This window comes from Protopterus annectens, chromosome 3.part0 (assembly GCF_019279795.1).
Source record: "Protopterus annectens isolate FY-2018-M chromosome 3.part0, PAN1.0, whole genome shotgun sequence".
NCBI lineage: Eukaryota > Metazoa > Chordata > Ceratodontiformes > Protopteridae > Protopterus > Protopterus annectens.
Window position 1 is genome coordinate 1,653,570,854 of NC_056731.1, and position 11,143 is coordinate 1,653,581,996.

At 44.3% G+C, this 11,143-nt stretch overlaps 1 protein-coding gene across 1 annotated transcript in view; it reads right to left on the reverse strand.

Moving 5' to 3' along the window:
• LRP12 (LDL receptor related protein 12) overlaps positions 1-11,143 on the reverse strand; it is a 357,681-nt gene that overhangs the window by 24,817 nt on the left and 321,721 nt on the right. The gene's annotated exons all lie outside the window — the stretch shown is intronic.

The following is an 11,143-nucleotide window of genomic DNA, read 5'->3' on the forward strand; positions in this document are numbered from 1 at the left end:
ATATGAAATTGTGCCTAATATTTCAAGATTCTGATCTTGAACTCTGTAACATCTGGTCACATTTAGTAAAGACAATTATATCATTGCTAAATTCACAACTTCAAAGTCAACTGAGGATGACATTACCTACGAGGATAGGGTGGATTATGTGTCTACTATTCCCAATATCCTAATTTTGGGAAGCTTGAATTATCCATCTATTAAACAGAAGTCTTACTAAGCCAACAATAAACATGCCCAGCAATTCCTGAATCTTACTAATACAAACTCCCTGGATCAAACTGTCCAAATTTCTTTGAAATGGAACAGACTTTGTTCTTATGAATGTTGCTGCTTGGGTGCCAACTAACTTTATATCGGTCTTGATAATATTTGACCACCAAACTGTCAGCTTTTCACACGAAACTAGTACCACACAGCCCATAATCCTGACTACATTCAAAGAGCATTCCAAAGCCCTTTCTAAAGGCCTTAAGAAATTCAAAGGTACCTCTACCTCTGATGACCTGATCTCTGAAGCAACCACATTTGCCCAGAATTTTTTTTTTTTTTTTAGAACAATCTCAGCCAACATACTGACTACTCCATACCTGCAAAGCACAAGTGTGGATGGAAATTCAAGGACAAATCCATATGGCAGAATTCCTAGGTAAACCCTACAAAAAATATCTTTCACTCTTTTTTTCAATTTCACCAAGTTGTTTGGGTTTCTAATACCATGACGGGAATGGACCCCATTCCTAACTCAAAGTATAATAAAAGTTCATGAAATTAGTACTATTTCAATCTTTGATGTTAGGCAAAAGTGCTTTTCACAGCACCCGCATGTGCCCAATAATGACTCCTGCAATCTGTATGGAGTTGCATACATCGGTAATATATCTAAGTATGATTGTAAATTCTTTTTTTATAAGACCTGTTGCTTGTACTACTACTGGAACTGTCTGGGTATCCTTTTTTGCCTGCAAATCCTGGTATTTTATGACTTTGTAGGTCTCTGTACGCAAGACACTGTAATCAGTGGGTGTAGCAATTTCAATGATCAATGCTACTTGTGTTTTCTTTTCCTGGACTATTATACCTGGTTTTCTGGCATCTATTTTTTCAACTGTTGGTAATGGGAGATCCCGTGTGATATAAACTTCATCATTTTCTATAATGCTTTGTGGCTCATGTTTCCACTGTTTTTCAGCTACTTCAACAATATGTTTGCACAATCCCCAATGCCAACAGACTTGCCACATTATTATGCATTTCAGTATACAGTCCTTCAGTCATTAGTATATCACAACCAGCAACAAGACGTGCAACTGCTTCCAATTCTGTTTTACAAAACCACATTTGTCTATTTCACCCACATGTTAAATGAACTTTGTAAACCAATGTGTACATAGTCCACTGTCTTGGGCTGCCAATATTAACCTTTCACCTTTTGGTTTAAGTTCACCTCTCCATAACCATTCCTGCATTCGATCCTGATCGATATGAGGTTGTTCCAAGAGTTTTCTACACTTGCAACTATATTTATGCATTTTCCACATTTCTTGCCTTCTCATCTGATCCTTCACCTTATTGTCTTTTTTTCTTTTGTTTTTTGGCACATTCAATTGCTGCCTGATTTTTATCTACTTCTGGTTGATTTCCATTCAGGCTTGATGCTGATTTGCTTCTGCTAAACCAAGCAGGGAAGTCACCTTCACTTATTTTCCTCATGTTTCAAAACTTTCACTGTGTTTGGGTTTTGTGAGGTCAGAAGATATGTATGCAATCCCACGACTGCAGATCTATACATGTAATCAATCTTGAGGAGGCTCATACCTCCTTCAGAAAGTACAGTTGCGTACACTTACCATAAATGTAGATGTTCAAGTGTATTCACTGTTGCAGTCATCACACTTGGGTTATCCTGCCAGGGGTAGCCCTCAGTCGGCCCGAATACCAGAGGCTTAGTATTTCTGCGTCGGTTGCTGTCGCTCCAGGATTTTCATCAGGTCGTCGGTGGTATAAAAACAGGCAGCCGACGCCATTGCATCAGTTTTTCTTGCCCCAAATGTCAGGAGCCCCCAAATAGGGAGCTTAGTCATGGTGGAATAACACCTCCAGTAGAAAGCAAATACCAATAGCACTGTAAAGATTGAGGAAGAGAGAGAGAGAGAGAGAGAGAGAGAAGGGGGCTGGTGGGTGGGAAACCAGGACTGCAACAATGAATACACTCGAACATCTACATTTATGGTAAGTGTACACAACTGTACTATGTTCTTTGTGTTTCACTGTTGCAGTCATCACACTTGGGTTGATTCCCAAAGCTAAAGAATGGGTGGAGGCAGTCAAGAAGAGTTGGGGCTGGCTAGTATGTCCTGCAGGACTGCGGTTTCACAGCCTGCCCTGGATTTGGAAAAGATAGGCAGGTGGTAATGCTTGGTGAAGGTATGAACAGAACTCCATATGTTGCAGGATGTCCCTGGTAGGAACCCCCCTGAGAAAGGCTGCAGAGGTTGAAGTTGCCCTAGTGGAATGTGTTCTTATGCCCTGTGGGAGTAGTTTCCCATGGTGTTTGCAACAGAAGTGGATACAGTGTGCTAGGTTCCCTATTACGAGATTGCAGACGCAGTTTGTTGAATAAGTCTTGATCGAACCGAAAAGAGTGAAAAGGCAAAATAGCGAAGCGGCTTTTCAGCGAATTCTTTCCCTGGGAAAGAATTTGCTTGGCCGCTTTCGTTACTTTGCCATTTTCGGCATTGTAGTGCGATCTCGGAATTGGTATATTTAAGTAGGGGGTGTGTGGGGAGCACAGCCCACCACGTCGGGAGCAAAGCCCCCCCACATTATGTAGTGTTTTAAAGTTTTTTTTTATTTATTTATTTTAGAACAGCAATTTTTTTTTCCCTTGGAAAAAAATCGCTATTCTGAGGTTTCGACGTAAGCTTTCACTTACATGGGATTGATTAATTACCGTTCGCTTTTGTAAGCGTGAGATAATATAATATAGACCCGTGTGCTATCCATTTGGAGATGGTTTGTTTTGATATGGCCTTGCCCTCTGCCCCTGGTGCAAAGCTGGCTAGTAACTGCTCAGATTTCCTAAAGGGCATAGTCCTATCCAAGTAGAATCTGAGCTGTCTGTGCACATCAAAAGAGTGCAGGATCCTTTCCCCCTTATTTTGAGGTTTAGGGAAAAAGGTGGGAAAATGAATAGATTGGTTGAGAGCCACACTGGACACCACTTTAGGCATGAAAGTTGGGTTAGTCCTGAGGGAGACCCTGTCAGCATGAAAAATGATGAAGGGTTCCACAGCCATAAGTGCTTGTAGCTCAGACACTCTTATAGCCGAAGTGATGGCCAGAAGCAAGGCTGTTTTCTAAGAGAGGAATTTTAATTCTGCTGAAGCTGCACGCTCAAAGGGGGGGTAGCGTGAGCTTTTCCAACACAAAATGAACTTCCCAAGCAGGGGTAGGGGCTCTTCTTGGTGGCCTTAAATTGTTAGCCCCTCTCAGGAACTGTTTGATGAGAGGGTGTGAAAAGAGAGGTGGCTCAGTGCTGTAATGTGCAGATATGGCAGAGGCATGGATTTTAATGGAAGAGAAGGATAAACCCCTGTGGAGTAGGTCTGCTAGGTAATCCAGGATGAGAGGTAAGGAGGGCTGTGCTGGGTCACCTCCTTTAGTCTGGATCCAGGAACAATACCTTTTCCACTTGGAAGCATAGGATTTTTTAGTGCTGTGTCTTCCAGCTTCACAGTATAACATTCACGACCTGCTTGCTTAGGCTGGCCACTGGAGGAGAAGTCAAGGAATAAGCCAGGCTGCCAAGTTCAGGGTCTGCAATTGTGGATGCAAGAACTCTCCCTCCTTCTGAGTCAGGAGAGTTGGAATCTGAGGGAGGTGCCATGGAGGCAATGGTGGCAGACTGTGCAGTAATGGTTACCAGTGTTGGAGTGGCCAGTCGGCGGCAATCAGGATTGCCCTTGGTCTTTCCTCCCTATTTTGAGTAATACTCTTGTAAGAAGAGGTAGAGGAGGAAATGCATAGATTGAGAGGTTTACCCATTGGAAGGATAGGGCATCCACTTTCCAGGCCTTGCTGTGAGGTTCCCTGGTGAAGAATTGGTCTAGGAGATTTCTGCTCGAGTTGTCTGCCCGAGAGTTTTGGTTTCCTGGCAGGAACTGAGCTAGCAGGTGAATATGCATGGCTGAGGCCGTGTTCCAAAGGGTCATGGCTAGCCTGCAGAGTGGGTAAGAATGAGTACCCCCTGCGTGTTGATGTATCACATCACTGTGGTGTTGTTGGTTTTGATTAGTAGAGGCCCCGGAGACAGTAGGGATCTGAAAGCTGCCAGAGCATGCTGAACAGCTAGCATCTCTTTTTGGTTGATGTGCAGATGAATTTGATTTAGGCTCCAGTGGTCCTGAATGCACCTGCCGTCCAGGTGTGCACCCCAGGCATAGTCTGATGCGTCTGTGGTTAGGGTCTGAGCGGTGTGGGGTTGTGAAAAGGGAAGTCCCTTGTTGTGGCTGCATGCTGCTGCCCACCAAAGAAAATCTTTCCTTAGACAAGGTATCATAGGTATAATAGTTTCCAGGTCCTGAAAATGTTGACACCAAAGGCTTTTTAAGTACCCCTAAAGTTTCCTCATATGCAGTCTGGCATTAGTAGAATGCAGGAGGCCATGAACCCTAGAGCTTGCAGGATTTTTCCTTGCAGATAACTGGGTTCTGGTGGCTAGTTGAGAGAAGTAGCCTGTCAGGTAGGCTTGTTTTCTGAAGTAGGGAATGCCATCTGGGATGCTGTGCCCAGGCTTGTCCCCAGGAATACAATTTTTTGATTGGGGAGTAGTTTGGATTTCTTTTCGTTGACAGTGTACCTTAGTGAGGTTAGTAGGTCCTTTATAAATGTCAGGTGCTGCAACAGCTTTTCCTGACTGTCTGCCTGAATCAGGCAGTCGTCCAAGTAGGGGTAAATTTGAATATTTATTTGGCTGCAGTAAGCAATGACTGCAGCCAGGCATCTTGTAAAAACTGGGAGCAGTGGATAAGCCAAAGGGAAGTGCAGAGAACTGATAATTCACAGGTCCTGCCCTGAAACGTAGATATTTCCTGCAAGAGTCTCTGACTGGGATATGCAGATAGGCCTCTTTTAGGTCAAGGGTGGCTAACCAGGCATCTTTGGACAGCACAGGGAGAAGCTGCTGTAGGATAAGCATTTTGAATTTTGGTACCACGAGGACGGTGTTTAGAATGGAAAGATCTAAGATTGTGTGCCAGGTGCCCCCTTTTCTGGGTACCAGGAAAAGTCTGGAATAAAAACCTTGGCCTATCTGTTCTGCAGGAACAGGCTGAATTGCCTTCATGGAGAGCAGGGAATGAACTTGGTTTTGTGCCTCTGCCCACTGGTATGGAGGAAAATCTGGGAACCCTTTTGGGGTTGGCAGCGTGTGGAAATAAAATTTGTACCTATGGGACACTATGCTGAGGACCCATCGATTGTTGGTGAAGGACGCCCAGTTTTTTGCATGGGAGGCAAGTTTTCTTCCTAGGGGTACGAGCAGATGGGCAGAGGTGAGAGGTGGAGTTGAGAAGTCATTGTGAATTCTTTCCATAAGGGGGTGGCTTAGCACTCCCTGTTTTAGAAGTGGAGGTATTCCATTGCTTAGATCTCCGCATACCTGAGACTGCTGTCTGGGGGGTCTGCTTCCCCTAGGTCTAGTCTGAGGTGGCCTTAAGGGAGTTAGAAGGGACCAATGTTTTGAGGGGCAATGCCTACTGAAACATGGAGGCTGGACTTGCAAAACGTCTTTAACTGTCTTCATAGACTTAGCTTTTTCTTCCAACTTTTTCAAAACCTCTTCTGCTTTGGTGCCAAACAGTTTGTCTTTATTCAGTGGTGCGTCCAATAATTTTGATTTGACATGGTCTGGCAAGGTCTGTTCCTTAAGCCAAGCATGCCTTCTAAGCAGAGAACCTGTGACTGCTGCCCTGCAGGATGTTTCTAGGGCATCAAACCCACATTGCAGGGTATGCTTACTAACTTGGCTTGCAGAATGCATAAGCTCCTGTAATTCTTTATTTTCTGCACAGTCAGGGAAGGTAGATAATTTTTGTTTAATAAGTTCCATATTATGTTGCTGGTATTTCAGCATGTGGAACTGACAATTTAATGATCTAATGGCAAGAGTTACAGAGGTGTATACTTTTTTACCCTATCTGTGTAAAGCTCGGGAATCCCTTTCCGAAGGGGAGGGATTCTTAGCTGTGGTTGCCTTTATTCCTTTAGGTCCTTGAGAGATGACCTCTGGGTCAGCAGTAGGATTTTTGAAAAGAAACTTGTGTGAGTCAGGGACTCTGTAGTACCCATCAGGTTTCCTGGGAGCAGGAGGCAGAGTATCAGCAGTTAGACTGGATTCCATAAAAACATCATCCACAACATCCAGAACAGGAGGAATAGCTAAGGGTCTGTGCTGTGGTAAATCAAACAATTCCCAGAGTCTCTTTTTGAACTGAGGATAATCCTGGCATTCCCAATGGAAACACTCTCTCAAGGTATGTAGGGTTTCAACAAAAGAAAAATCCTCTGGAGGAGAGGCAGAAGAAATGGCTTCCTCTGCATCTGGATCCTCATAAGCAGATAAGGCATGTCTTCATAATCAGAAACCTCAAAGTCGGACTCCTGGTCAGATAAAGCTGCTGGGGACAAGTCTCATTTTCCTTTTAGCAGGGGTAGGCTTGCTTCCTCTAATGAGCATGATAAGGTCTTCTGCCATTTTAAGCATCTGAGATTGAGGCAAGGAAGCAGGTGCTTGAGTTTAGGTCATTGTGTTTTTTAGGCGTAGTTCGTACTCTGGGCCTTAGAAACTCTGTAGTTTTAGAAAGAACTGAAGAAAGTACAGTTGTGTACCTACCATAAATGTAGATGTTCTAGTGTATTCACTGTTGCAGTCATGACTCTTGGGTTATCCTGCTGGCAGGCTACCCGCAGTCGGCCTGAATTCCAAAGTCCTGGTCCGGCATCGGTTGCTGTCGCCTCTTCCCTGACGTCAGTGGGCCAGGGGTATAAAAGATGTAACCGACGCCATTTTCTTCAATTTTTCTTGCCCCAGATGTCAGGTGCCCCCAAAAGGGTAGGCTAAAACATTATTCCAATAAACATGCATGCACTAAAGTAAACATTTCCTTCATCTACAAACAAATACACCACATAGGTTGTATAGAATAGAGAAGTACAGATGAGACCCAGCAAAAGAAAGGGGGATGGTGGGAGGGTAACCTGGACTGCAAAAGTGAATACACTCGAACATCTACATTTATGGTAGGTACACAACTGTACTATGTTCATCGTGTTTCACTGTTGCAATCATTACACTTGGGTTGAATCCCAAAGCTGAGGATGGGTGGCTGGGGCTAAATAGGATTAGGAGAGGCTATGAGGCCCTGCAGGACTGCAGTGGCAAAGCCTGCTCTGGATTTAGAGTAGAGAGGTAAGTGGTAGTGCTTTGTAAAAGTGTGTACTGAACTCCAAGTTGCAGCCTCTAAGATGTCTTTGGTTGGTACTCCACTGAGGAAGGCTGCTGAAGTGGCTGCTGCTCTGGCTGAATGTGGCCTAATGCCCTTAGGCACTGATTTGCCAGGTTGAGAGTAGCAGAAAAGAATGCAATGGCCTGTCCATTTTGAAATAGTCTTTTTTGAGATAACCTTTCCTTGTGATCCTGCAGCATATGCCACTAAAAGTTGCTCAGTCTTTCTGAGAGCTTTAGTTCTGTCCAAGTAGAAGCGTAGCTGTCTGTGTATGTCCAAAGAATGTAGAAGTCTCTCACCCTTGTTCTGTGGGTTTGGATAAAAGGTAGGTAAGTGAATGGTTTGGTTAAGGGCCACACTGGACACCACCTTAGGCATAAATGTCGGGTTTGTCCTCAGAGAAACCCTGTCTGGATGGAAAATGATGAAAGGTTCCGCAGCCATGAGTGCCTGTAACTCCGAGACTCATCCTGCAGAGGTTATTGCTAGGAGCAGAGCTGTTTTCCAGGATAAGAATTTTATATCAGCTGTTGAGGCTGGCTCAAAAGGAGGCAGTGTGAGTTTTTCAAAGACATAATTGTGGTCCTATGCAGGTATTGGTGCTCTCCTTGGAGGTCTTATGTTTTTGGCCCCTCTGAGGTACTGCCTTATTAAAGGTTGAGAAAAGATAGGTGGTTCCGTATTGTAATGGGCTGAAATGGCAGAGGCATGGATCTTAATTGATGAAAAGGATAGGCCTTTGTCCAGCATCTCAGTTAAGTATTGTAAAATCTGAGGAATATTTGGTACAAACGTGTCAATTCCTTGTGCCTGGTTCCAAGCACAGAATCTCTTCCATTTTTCTGCATAAGATTTTCTGGTACTGGGCCTCCTGGCCTCCAAAATAACATCCATCACAGCTTTGGAGAGAGGAGTACTCTGAATGGCTACATTATCCGCCATGCTGCCAGATTTAAAATCCTGAGTTGGCTGTGCAGGATCTGATCGTTTTGTTGGGTCAGTAAGTGAGAAATTTGAGGCAATGTCCAGGCTGGACCTTGAGACAAGTTCTTTAGGATTGGGTACCAGTGCTAGCGTGGCCAGTCTGGGGCAATCAGTATCATCTTTGGCTTCTCTTGTCTGAACTTTAGGAGTACCTTGGGGAGGAGAGACAGTGGAGGAAAGGCATATACTGTTAGGTTTTCCAGCTGAAGGATAAGGCATCCACTTTCCATGCTTGCTTGTGCTAAGTCCTTGTGCAGAATCTCTGTAGTTGGCAGTTGTGAGGGGAGGCAAATAGATCTATGTCTGGGCATCCCCATTTCCTTGTTATCATGCTGAAGACTTGTGGATCCAGTTTCCACTCGTGGGGATCCATGAGGTTTCTGCTTAGTTCGTCTTCCAGAATATTTATCTTTCCTGGCAGGAATTGTGCTTGCAGGTGAACTTGATAAGTCAATGCTGTGTCCCACAAAGTCATGGCTTGTCTGCAGAGGGGGTAGAAATGAGTGCCTCCCTGCTTGTTTATGTACCACATGACTGTAGTATCGTCTGTCTTTATCAGTAGTTGTCCTGGATGAAGTAGATCCTTGAAAGCTGTCAAGGCATTCTGAACAGCTAGCATCTCTTTTTGATTGATATGAAGATGCATCTGGCTTGTGGGCCATGTGCCCTGAATACATTTTCCTGCCATGTGGGCTCCCCAGGCATAATCTGATGCATCCGTTTTTAGTGTCTGCCTGGCTGTGGGTAAAGTGAATGGCTGTCCCTTGTTGTGGTGACAGGCCTGTGGCCACCATCGAAACTCCTGTTGCAGGCAGGGAATGAGGGTAATTAATGTTTCCAGGCTGTGGCAATGTTGAGTCCAAACACTTTTTAGATACCATTGTAGTTTCCTCATATGCAGTCTGGCGTATGGAATTAGCAGAATGCAGGATGCCATGAAGCCCAAAGCCTGCAGGATTTTTCTTGCAGATAACTGGGTCTTTGTTGCCAACATTTTGAAGTAAGAAGTCAGTTGCCTTTGTTTGTCTGGTGTGAGGTAAGCCATCTGGGCAGTTGTATTTAAGCTTGCACCCAGGAATATTATCTCTTGAGAGGGTACTAGTTTTGATTTCTTTTCGTTTACTGTGTACCCTAGGCAAATTAGTAATCTTTTTACAAACGCCAGATGCTTTAGTAGAATGTCCTTGTTCTCTGCTTGAAAAAGGCAGTCATCCAAGTAAGGATATATTTGAATTCCTCTTTGTCTGCAAAATGTTATTACTGGTGCCAGGCAGTTTGTGAAGACCCTGGGCGCAGTAGATAAGCCAAAGGGCAGTGCAGAGAATTGGTAGTGCATTGAGCCAGCTATGAATCTGAGGTATCTTCTGCAAGATTGTCTGATTGGGGCATGCAGGTATGCCTCTTTTAACTCCAAAGTTACAAGCCAAGCCTTCTTGCCCAGCATCGGCAGAAGCTGCTGCAGAGTCAACATTTTGAATTTTGGAACATCCAGAAATGTGTTTAGAATAGACAGGTCCAGTATTGGTCTCCAGGCTTTGTCCTTTCTGGGTACCAAGGAAAGTCTTGAGTAAAATCCTTGTCTCTGGTCTTGCTGTGGTACTCGCTGAATGGCCCTCATGTCCATGAGGGATGAAACTTGCTTTTGTTCCTCTGCCCATTGACTGTGTGGCAGGTCTGGCATACCTTTTGCCCTTGGCAGGGTGTGAAAGTGGAACCTGTAGCCCTGAGACACTAGGTTCAAGACCCATTTGTCCTGGGTGATCATGTGCCAATTTTGTGAAAAAAGTGCTAGTTTTCCCCCTAAGGGGGCTGCCAAAAGATAAGTGCTTGGTGCTGGCAGAGGAAAGTCATTGGGACTGTTTCCTGTATAGCTGTGATTTGTTTTCTCCGCTTTTGGAGGTAGAAGTACCCCATTGTTTACGCCTGTATGAGCCTTGGGGCTGGGATCTGCCTCTGGGGTGTCTGTATCTGCCTCTTTATGGCCTGTCTGACACTGGAAAGGACCAATTCTTTGTAGGTCAGTTCCTGCTAAATCTGGGTGGCTGCACCTGTAAGAAATCCTTAACTGTCTGCATAGATTTCGCTTTGTCCTCCATTTTCTTCAACACCTCTTCTGCTTTAACACCAAAGTATCATGCTGTAATGGAGCATCTAATAATTTTGCTTTAACATGATCAGGCAGATTCTGTTCCTTTAACCAAGCATGCCGCCTAATGACAGAACCCGTAACAGCGGCCCTGCAAGAGGCCTCCAGAGAATCAAAACCACATTGCAAAGTATGCTTTCCCACTTGTTCAGTTGCATGCAATAAATCCTGCATTTCCTTGTTTTCTGCACATTCAGAATTTGTTAACATTTTCTGTTTATGCAGTGATATTAAGTATTGCTGATATTTAAGCATATGAAATTGACAATTTAAAGCCCTCACAGCCAAGGTAGCAGAAGTGTAAACCTTTTTCCCCCTTCTGTCCAGTGCCCTTGAATCCCTATCAGAGGGGATTGTTTTTTTGCAGTGGAAGCCTTGACCCCTTTGGGACCCTGAGAAATAGTTTCTGGGTCAGCAGCAGGGTTTTTATAAAGAAATGTATGTGAATCTGGAACCCTGTAGTATCTGTCTGGCTTAACAGGTGCAGGGGATAAAGAGTCAGGAG